The sequence below is a fragment of the Pinus tabuliformis genome, chromosome J (genome assembly GCF_031772625.1).
Source record: "Pinus tabuliformis cultivar Carrire ecotype Pingquan chromosome J, CPIR1, whole genome shotgun sequence".
NCBI lineage: Eukaryota > Viridiplantae > Streptophyta > Pinopsida > Pinales > Pinaceae > Pinus > Pinus tabuliformis.
Window position 1 is genome coordinate 661,718,188 of NC_142295.1, and position 11,726 is coordinate 661,729,913.

Below are 11,726 nucleotides of genomic sequence, written 5' to 3' on the forward strand. Positions count from 1 at the left end.
CCCACCACTTCTGTACTGAATTCGGCGATGTTGGGCTTCATCACCAACTAGTGTTTTCGGTCCGGAAGGCTACTGTTTGTGTATGGTTTGACTCCTAGATTTGATAGCGCGTGTTAATTTGTTTGTTTTTCTTTTAGAGACCATAGGTGTGAATTGTGAATTTTAATTGTTAGGTGTGAATTGTGAATTGTTAATTTTAGTTTTAAATTGTTAATAAAATTCACTGAAATTGAATATAATGGCAAATGTTCCGGAATTTATCAACCTAGGAACCCCTCCTAATGAGAATCCTAGTACTTTTCCTTACTTTGGAAATGTTGGTCCTCCTTATATGGCTACTTTGTCATTACCTAGATTTACAATAGGTTTACCGATATGGTTATTTTCAACTTCGTTGGCCCAAAATACTCAAATTGTTCCATCTCAACTGGATGCTTCACCTCAACAGAGTTCACCATCTCAACATCACCAACCTTTTGTTGACCCTTTACCTTCTTCGCCTAATTTTTCTTCCTCCATTTCTTCCTCTTCACCTGGTAAAAGCCTTGATGTTAGTAACCAGGAGGCTAAGAAGAAGAAGAAAGGGAAGAAGAAGAAGAAGAAGAAGAAGCAAGATAAGAAAGAAGTCAACCAACCAACCATGGCTGTAAGTGTTAGTTGTGTTGAGGAAAATTCCGACATGCACCGTAAACCCAAATACCCTTGCAGGCTTTGTAAGGGTGACCACTTCCTTGTCAATTGTCCTGGTATTCCAAAGGTCTTGGAAGTATGGTCAGAAAAATCTCATCAACTTTCCGTTGATCCATCAACCAGTGATAGTCAGGTTCCTGGGAAAAAGGGTAAAGTTAGGTTTCCTTGTAAGTTATGCAAAGGGAGTCATCAAACTCACATTTGCCCTCACATGGATGAAGCCTCAACATTGTTGGAAAACCTTACTGTTCCACAGCAAGAATTTCCAACTGGTTACCGTAAACTTTCTCCCAACCTACCGTCAACTGACGGAGTGATTGATCTAAATTCAAGTACAGTCGATCACACTCTCCCATTGGAGAGTGAAACTCATGTCACTCAGGTTGATGATCCATTAGTTGATCAAGTGGTCGATTCAATTTCACATTCGGTCGATCACACTCTCCTTTTCGAGAGTAAATTTCATACCGCTGATGTTCTTCTTGTTACATCGGATTCTTCTATGCCGGGGGGCATTTCACCTGTTTCTACAGAACCCCCTCCAAGTACTGAGGTCTTTTCCTTTGATTGGAATAGACTGACAGAACCTCGTCTTCCTTCCTCCATCCCTTTCCAAATCATTGTCAAGGCTGGTGGTAGGGACATACATCGTACTCAGGTAGATGAAGGTGCTTCTGTTAGTATTTTATCCTCAACTGTTTGGAAAGCTTTGGGTTCCCCTCAGCTTGCGCCTATTATGCAGAATCTGAAAGCTTTTAACATAACCATTAGTGAACCTTTAGGGATCCTTCCTAAGTTCTCTATTACCTTGGAAGGTAAAACTGTCTGTATTGATCTTATGGTAGTTCGAGGTCCCTTGGATTTCAATTTACTCCTTGGGCGAGACTATGTTTATGCAATGAAAGCTGTCGTATCGACACTCTTTCGCGTGATGTCTTTCCCTCACAATGGAAGTATTGTGACTGTAGACCAGCTTTCGTTCCCTAGTCTTGTCTCAACTACCAATAATATGACAACCCTAAATGTTCTTGATTCTCAAGTGGTATCTACCCCGCCACGGGTTAATTATGTGGCAACTGGTCCCATGTTTTCAGCTACCGATGTAAGTGAGCCTCCCGTTGTTTGCTCATCTTCCTTTGATTTAGATCCGGTAATTGACATGGAAAACTCTATGGGATTATTTGAACACGATGTTCTTATCCCTTTTGAGTCCCTTGACGTGTCTTCCTTCCAAAAGACTATTCTTCCTTCTGATGAAGACCTCTTGGAAGCCATGATCAAGGTGTGTCCATTGACATGTCTTTCTTCCAGTTGGAAGCCATGATCAGTGAACACGAGGATAGTTTGTTCCTCTCTCAACCTCGTTAAAAAATGAAATTGGATGTTATGAGGAAAGTTCCTGTTACTGAGTCAACCTCATTAAAAAATGAATCAGGTAGATAGTAGGTTATATAGGAAAGTAGGATTAGCGAGGAAAGTTCCTTTTACTGTGTCAACCTCGTTAAAAAATGAATCAGTGTGTTCGAGGACAGTTCCTTTTCCTGTGCCAACCTCGTTAAAAAATGAAACAGGCTAGTATGAGGATAGTTCTTTTACTGAGTCAACCTCATTAAAAAATGAATCAGCTAGATTTTAGGCTATGTAGATTGTAGAAAGTAGGATTTTGAGGACAGTTCCTGTTACTGAGTCAACCTCGTTAAAAAATGAATCAGGTATGAGGATAGTTCTTTTCTTGTGTCAACCTCCTTAAAAATGAAACAACTCCCTTTTCAAGTTAAATATTGAAAGTAAACCTTCATTTCATCCAGCCGGTTGAATGCAATGAAGCCTGGGGGGCATGTACCTCGCTTTGCATCATTATCCTGGGGGCATGCGAACTTTTTGAGCATATTTCCTTATCTTGTGTCAAGCTCGTTAAAAAATGAAACAATGGTAGGTTAAGTAGGTAGATTGTAGATAGTAGTCATGAGCATAGTTCCTTGTCTTGTGTCAAGCTCGTTAAAAAATGAATCAAGGATTTTAGAGCATAGTTCCTTGTCTTGTGTCAAGCTCGTTAAAAAAAATGAATCAAGGTTTTTAGAGTAGAGTTTCTTGTTAGGTAGATTGTAGAGAGTAGTTCCGAGCATAGTTCCTTGTCTTGTGTCAAGCTCACTAAAAAATGAAACAACTCCCGCAAGTCTTTCTAAGATTTTGAAAGTAAAGCTTCATTCCATCCACCTCATTGAATGCAATGAAGCTTGGGGGGCATGTACCTCGTTTTGCGTCATTATGCTGGGGGCATGTGAACTTATAACAAGCATAGTTTTTCGTTTCAAGCTTGCGTAAACATGAAACCGAATCCGAGCATAGTTCTTTTCCTGTGTCAAGCTCGTTAAAAAATGAAACAAATCCTCCTCTACTTGAGTCGAGAGATTGGCTAGATCTCATAAATGTTAAGTGTTTAGGTTAGTTATTTCAGTTTTTTGCATAATTTTCTTACAGTTTTAGGTCGAGTCTTTCAAACGATCTCGTACTTGAACCTTCATTTCATCCAACCAATTGAATGAAATGAAGCTGGGGGGCATGCGCTCTAGCAGTTATGCTTAGGGGGCATCAAGCACAGTTTTATCTCTGTTTCAAGCTTGTGTAAAAATGAAACTACTTTGAAGCATAGTTTTTCCCTGTTTCAAGCTTTTGAAAAAATGAAACCTATCTCGAGTCAATTTCAGTTATTTTCAGGACTCGTTAAACTCATGAAAATACCGAGATTATTTTGCTATCTTTCATTCTCGTAAAACAAATGAAAACGCCGAGTTCTTTCCGTCTTTTCCTACTCGTAAATTAAATTGAAAGTCGGTCATATGAGTACATTTTTATCATTTTTTCGAACTCATTAAAACTTACGAAAAAATGAAAACCATGAGTACATTTTTATCATTTTTTCGAACTCATTAAAATTTACGAAAAAATGAAAACCATGAGTACATTTTTATCATTTTTTCGAACTCGTTAAAACTTACGAAAAAGTGAAACCTCAGAGTCATCTTTTAAGCCCTTTTCTGACTCCTAAAATATGAAAAGATTGCCAAGCGTTTCTTTTACACTCGTTAAAATGGAATTAAAAGACGGTCTTCTTATAGCCCTTTTCCGACCGCAAAAACGTGAAAAGATTGCCAGGTTTTTGTCGTTTCGAACTCGATATTGGAAATAAAACGATGTGTCTTTGATCGCTTTTTACTTTTCAGGTCAACGACACTATTATGAAAGTACTCCTTGGTCGCAAGATCAAGCGGTTCCCCCAGGTATTATTTTATACTTTTTCGGGCTTGAGGGACACAAATTTACGAAAAAGTTCAACGTGGAGTTTCCTTAAGTTTTTTCAGACTCTCTAAAATTGAAAAACGCCGAGTTTCTCCTATACTGGGCTCGTTAAACTTTTATAGTAAAGGACCTGTTCAATTACAAACAGGAACGAACCACTCCTTCCTAGGGTTCGAATTTAAACTAGGTTGGACTCGTCCGAAGGATGAGCTTATAATCAAGCATATGTTATCCTCCTCAAGCTTGTTAAAAATAAAGAGGTACTTGCCAGAAATGGTGGGGGAAAAGAGAGAAGAATGAACCTGTTTGTCACCTTTTGTCTCAGAAGAAACTTTATTACCGCTCTTGAACACGACACTTTTCATTCACCTGGGTTGGGAAATCTTTTACCTCACAGTTGACCAAACCACTTTGAAAGTCTTTAACCGGGTTCCGGGGATTAACTTTGAGTTATTCGTCACCAAGCCATCTGTTGTGTCGTTATGTGTTCAAGAGGTCTGCAAGAAAAACTTTCATCTGCAAAATACTTGTCATCCATTTGACCATCCCTGAGTCAGTCCTTACAGCAACATTTCTTCAACTTGAACAATGATTTCGTGTTGTGGGCTTGCCTGCAACGGGTCGCTTTCTATCGACATCGACACATTATCTAGAAAGATGACTTAGGAATCGACAGTACCTTGAAGTCTGCATGCATCAATGGCAGGTTTCTCGCCTTTGACGTCAGTTTACATCATTGACTTTCGATCAAAGGATTCCGTGAAGTGTTCGACATCAAAACATCTATTCACATTTCACGGGTTGTGCTTGGTACTTTGAGGACCATTGACATTACTGGTGGTTTCTCTCATGCTTGTTAACAGTTTGCATCATCGACTGGTAATCAAGTGGTTTCTAACATGTTCGACATCGAATCATTTAATCACATGGCTAGAATCGTACCAATTCGGGAAGTAGAAGTGAAGACCCTGGATCTAGTTTCTACCATCCAGGCTGCGAGGAGTTTTGTATTCATTATCTATGTAGACTAATCATAAACAGATGGCTGCGTCCATCCTGTGTCTACAAAAGTCTATAAAAATGATGTACTGCAAGATCATTCCTATATCAGAATAGTTAGTCCATTAGTTAAAGTTTTGAATCTGAGTATGGGAATGCCTACCTCAGTGATGATATAATCTTATCCATGTATTTTGTGTTGAAAATTGCAGGTTCCAACCAGGCCATCCACAAGACAATCCTTGAAATGATAAAGCGCTTCACCCTTCCTAGAATTACAAAACCCTACTCTATTCCAGGCTTCGCACTTTAGGGGGCAATCTGTTACACTAAAAAATGTCACCTTGACTACTTACAGTTAGTATGGCTCAAATCAACAGTCATGCTACCCTCTTAGGCAAGTCTCATGCCTCTGTTATCCATCTCAAACTCAAAGAAGAGAGAAAGTCTTGTAAAAACTATGTTTATCTCTGGGGTCGCAGGTTCTCTCTAGCCTTACCTGCGGGGACGCTGACCATGTTCACAAAATCTGCGTCCATGGACGCTCTGTATGTTAAGGGACAGGTGCGTCCCTCTGTAAAAGGCAAAATGCGCGAGTTTTATCTTGAAAAAGTTACTTGTGGTTACTTCTAGAACATTCTAGAGGTCGGTTTGATGAAATGGATGCGCCTCCAGTTGGTTCATGTATCTATATTAAGGGGGAACTTATCCCATCAATAAGGGAGCTATCCCACCCAAAGAGGGGGATGATCCCATTGATAGTGGACCTGAATAACCTCTTTACAGCACTATAAATAAAGACATTGAGCCAGAGGGAGAAGAGGTTGGAGCTATACATTTTCTTTGGGTAAATGCTGCAGGATTTAGGTCTTCCATTAGAGCCTTTGTGAGGAGAGATTGTCTTTACTTGATTCTACTTGGAAGAGGGTGAGCTTTGTCAAAGTAGAGGAAAACCCTTGATGGACCCTGGGAGGAACTTGCACAACACCAAGGCCAGGTTGTAAGAGTTTCTTTGTTTCGTTATTAATACAAACTGGTTTATTTTTCTCAATAGCTTGTGTTAATGAGTTATTTCATGTGTTCCTTGGTCTGCATGTTGAATATATGTTTTATTATATGAAATGCAAGTGCTTGGTAATTGTTTGATTGTTTGTGGTTGCAGGAATTGACTTGAAGGAGGAGCTCATCCGGATCGTCAAGAACGGACCTCAACAACAGCGTTTTGGAATAAGGTAAGCCTAAACACTTGTAGTTTTCATGTTGTAGAAGGTGTATTTAGAGAAAGATCACTCCATTTTGTCTTGTTTGTCATTAGAATGTCTTAGACTTCTAGGAAGGTCAGCTGTGTCCGCACCCTTGACCAATTCCGTGTGACAGAAAGTTTCATTCATACATACAACCATGACAACCACTAGCACCAATAGTGGAATGTTACAGTCAACACTGCCTACTCCTCTAAAGAGATGTACTCACTTTTTACTATCGAGAAGTAGAGGCTTGTCACAATACTCTCCAAGACCTTCTTTAAGCAATGCCTAGTAAAATCTTGGCTCCCAAAAGGATCTTTTGTGAGTTATGTGGTTCTATTTATAAAATAGGGTGGGGTGACCCTTGACATTCCCCTTTGTGACGCTTGGACTACCCTCATGACTCTTCAACTTGATTACATAACTATTTACATATGATTGTTTTCATTCCATTAATGACACTTGGAATTTCACTTTACATCATGTTTACAAAAATGATACATTTTCCACATATACCCATGTGGGACAAAAATAGGCTTTAGTCAGCCAGATAAGAAAACACTAAGACTCAGAAATTTGTAGAAAAAGTAGCTCCTCAGCATCCTCTCTATGATCCTTGGTGAAAAACGGTGCCATGCTTGATAGTGCGCAATGTTGTCTGAATATTCTTTGATGATGTCTTCCTGGAAATGAACTCTTGCCTCCATTTCTTCCAAGTATACTGATTTAGAAATTTTTGTCCAACTCATCCTATAACATGCACAACTTAGTCCTGAGCAAGGTCGGGTTGACGATGTACATCCGCATGTTATCTGCGCTGACTTGCAAATTTGTGTTGGTGGTCACGAGCATCAACTGATCAAATTACACATCGAGCTCTAGTCTGACTTGGCTCTTCTCTTTGGCCTTGGTGAGAATACCAATTGATGGGGTGTCATACTTTCTCACCATGACATCCAGACTTCTAAACAACCATGCGTACGAATCCTCAACATTGGTGATGAGCAGCGGGAGTTCCTCATAGTTCTAGATCAGACTCCTAATGTGTGCTTTGTCTAACTCTACCTGTGAGTTCATCATCTTGTGCAAGTGAAGCGAGGCTTGCTTGTACCTCATTGTTCATGTATGTACATGATCAATAGCAGCATGTGTATCTGTGAGTTTTCATGATATCTTGGTGTAGAGCTTCTAATGGCCACGTAGATGTACAACTAGCTTATGCATAGTGATGAACCTATCATACAGTCTCTACGTGACTGCCTCTGCTCTAGCATATCCTATTGATTGTTCGTGTCTCTACCTGGCCTCTTGCAACTCCTTAGGTATGCACTCATTTTGCGCTATCAAGAAGTTCACACTTGAGATCATGGCTTGGGCATAAGCCTTTGTAGCATCGCCCAAGGTAGATGGAGGTATTCGTACATCCAACATAATCACCTATTCTTCAAAGTTCCTAGGTGATGCATGATCATCCAGGGTGTGTTCTCTACGTTCATGTATAACTCTGTGTTGTGACTCATCAAAGGTTATGTTGTACACATCTATTCCTAGATTATCCTTGAGGAGAACAATATCCCCTTGTTCACTTGGGACTTTCTCTTCTGCTAGAGGTAGTGATGCCTATGGGGTGACCTCGATTGATTTTCACATGAGGTCGGTGTCCTGTTCGGTTGCTCCATCTCCATCTCCATCTATCCTACTTTTGGTTCATCCTACCGAGAAAGTTCCTATTCCTATGGTTGCTCACTTTGTTCCTTATCTACTACTTGTTTTGAGTCTTCAATTTGTATCATCTTTGCATTGTCTATGCGCTTGTCACTTCCTCCTGTTATTGTTCATGTTTCTCTTCCTTCTCTCTTCTACGCAACTCTTATTCTTCTTTGAGTTTCTGATCTACTTCCTACAACCTCCTCCCCGTCTCCTCCAGTATTTTCTTATCTCTCCTTTTTTTCACTCCTCTCCTATCACCTTTTTACTTCTATCTCCAGAGCTACTCTTTCCACAAGTAGGTCTTCCTTAAAATTTTATCTTTGCTTCATTTCTGTGCTTTCAGAAATATTCCTCTTGCCTTTGTTTTACACTAGTTTACTGCTCCCTGTGGTGCTGCTAGCCATGCTACTACCATGTTGACCGGTTCATTGAGCCTAGAGGAGGTATAACAATATCTCCATGGGTCTTCATCTGGTCAATGACACGCCCCATGGATCTATTAATAGTACACTCTTGCATAGTGGTCCCTGCATAAGCCATGCAGGTCGTATGGATTGAAACTCTTGGGGCCGAACTTAAACTTCTTGAAGTCCTCAAACTTAGCATCCACTATTGGAAATAATACTGAGAGGGGGCAGTGAATCTGTATTATCAATTCAATAATTTCTCATTTCCCTTACAAATTTATATACACTACTTTTGTGAAGTCAACTAGCCTGTACATGGTAATGTTATTAGAGAAACCAATGTATACCTAGAGAACTTATGATTTAATCAGTTTATCATGTGTTGATATTTAATCAATACATCAGTAACTTGCTAAATAATGCAGTAAAACCATAATAAACAATCACAAATAAGCAACACATATGAACACCAAGGTTTAACTTGGAAACCAAATGCGGGAGAAAAACCACCTGTTGATGTCATCTCTGTCTTATTTTAATAATAACAAAATATGTTTACAATCTTGTACTAGTGCAGACTCATACCAGTACGTAGGCATCCACCTGTAGAAGGCTAGAACCTTCTCTCGTTTTTCGGCTTCTACTAGAAGGGAGATGCAACCCCCTAGCTCTTGTACTAGTCAGTGTGTTTACTAGTATGTAGGCACCGGTCTACAGAAGGCTACGAAATTATATCTTCTTCCAAGGACCATGTTTCATAAATTTTCAAGTTGGATGCTCCTGGAACAAAAATATACGTCAAGGCCTCGTTTCATCAAATTTTCATACTAGACCCATCAGAACTTTCAAACCGCAACAACCAATAATTATTTATTATGAATAGTCAGTTCATTGTCACCAGAACAATGTGTTAAACCCAAAAACCTACATCATCATTTAGAACCAACTACAACCTCAAAAATCATGCATTAGAATTTATACGCTAATTTACTGAACCGAACCTACGTGCATACACTACTTCCTTTAATCAAACTTGCGTATACCTTCAAAACTACTGAAACATAAAACTTCTAAATCAAGTATGTACGAACCAGTAATATACTAAACATCTACTGTCAATATATAGAGCTTTACACAGGAAGTAGCAGAGATCACCCTTCTCACTTATACAATCAATCAATCAGATATCAAAATCCTTATGCATTCAGTTTTACATTCAGATCTAAGAACACTTCATTGATAGAAACCAATAAAATAGAATTAATCAGATAGATCAGTCAGATATGAAGAATATGATTTTCCTTTGTATATGCTACTTATACAAGTAGAAATTTCATGTACACACACTTTTACCAAGATGAACTAGCGTATAGATCTGCAAATATTAACTCATAACTTCGCTTCTATTCTAGACTTTAGACAAACCCAAATCATGACATTTAAAGAATAAAACAAGTGTACATAATCATATCTATCCCAACCAATATAAGATCATTCAATGATAAGTCATTTCAGGTCCCATGATCCTGATCCAACATTGAATTCAAGGTGCACAAAATATTTCAGATCAAATCACAAAGATAGCCCCTGCAACATAAAATATACATCAGATAGAAGTATTCCTTAGAAACCATTTCACTTGCACACCTTGGCCTTATGATCTTCTCCTCCTTATATAGTTTTAGGAATTTCTCAATACCTCGACCCAAAACCACTTAGGACTCGTGGTATTCTTGGAAAGGATCATATAGTCGTTACTCCACTCCATATTGTGGGCTAATACCATGGTATTGACCCATGATATTGTCTCCTCTTGAATTTCATTGATTTTCCAACATATACACACTTTTCTTTTTGTGAAAGTGCATGTATACGTATATGCTATTTTTGTTATTTGAACCAACGTGTATACGCTTTTTTGACAAAGTGGACCTACGTATACATCTTAAACTACTTTTCCCCATCCTTTACCTTCAACTTCTTCATTTTGATTAGTAGACTTTAGTTCCACCTTCATGTTCTTCCCTACCAATGCACTGTTACATCTGAATGGATTTGTTACACTGTGGGCTTCCTTTCATCGAAATTGAATTGACCTATGAGTGAGTTTCCTTCAAGGACAACACTTGTATCATAATGCAAACAATCTCCCCCTTTGGACTTGATGGAAAAAAGTCTGGTATTAATTATTGCAAGTAGTAGAAACTATTAGAGATAACAAGCAACACCAAAATACTCTCCCCCTTTGACATCAAGGGAAAAGGGCGGACCAAGCTATTCTACCCCTTTGATATACATTATGTTGTCCATGCTACCACTGAGTACATGTTGAGTCTGCAGAGATATGTTTCAAAAGAATAACATGAATCTATAACTCAACTAATTGAGTATGACCTCCCTATGACCAATGACTCATACATACATCAATCATCGAACCAAGTGGGGATACACCATATTTGACTCATCCACCCAACCAAGTGGGGATATACCAATTGTTTATACATGACATAAATACAACAATTATTACATGATCCATCCCATGCAAAGTGGGGATACAAATTACATCATATGTCCAATAGGACTCATTCAAATATAGACCATGATAGAAGAAGTCATATCACACCCTAGATCTTTACATGACTTATGCAACAAATGATATAAGTATCTGACACCATAACTAAACTCAGAAACCATGATGCCAACAATGCAGAATGTGTGTGAAGGCTAATGCTCCGCCTGAACTTGTGCTACCTTTGCATTGTCAACAAGTCATTCATCAAGGCATCTTTTTCAGTCAGATAAAAATCAATGAACAAAGCATATCATCATATTGTAATAGATAGAGCACCCATATCAGAGTCTGACCCATTATTTTTTTTGTCAGAAAAACGTATATGCTCCTTCAGCCACAAAAACCCACGTGTATTTGTGACTATACTTCATGAAATCTGTGTATGGTGACCTTCCTCTGAAAACTAGATTTAACAGTAGGATGATGCATCAACTACTCCCACCTTTTGTCTGAGATATTCAAATGTTTCTCTGGGAAGTGGTTTAGTGAATATATCAGCAACCTGTTGTTTGGAGGGAACATACTACAATTTAACCTTTTTTTCAAGAAATTTTTCTCGTAGAAAATGGTACTTAATGGGTATGTGCTTGGTCTTGGAGTGCATGATAGGATTTTTCGAAATACTGATGGCACTTGTATTATCACATAGAATGGAGATGGGTGGAGTACATGTGATCTGAATGTCTTGCAATGTTTGCATCATCCAAAGTAGCTGTGTGTAGCAAGATGCAACAGCCACATATTCAACTTCAGCTGTAGATAAGGAAATCGAACATTGTTTCTTGTTGAACCATGAGATTA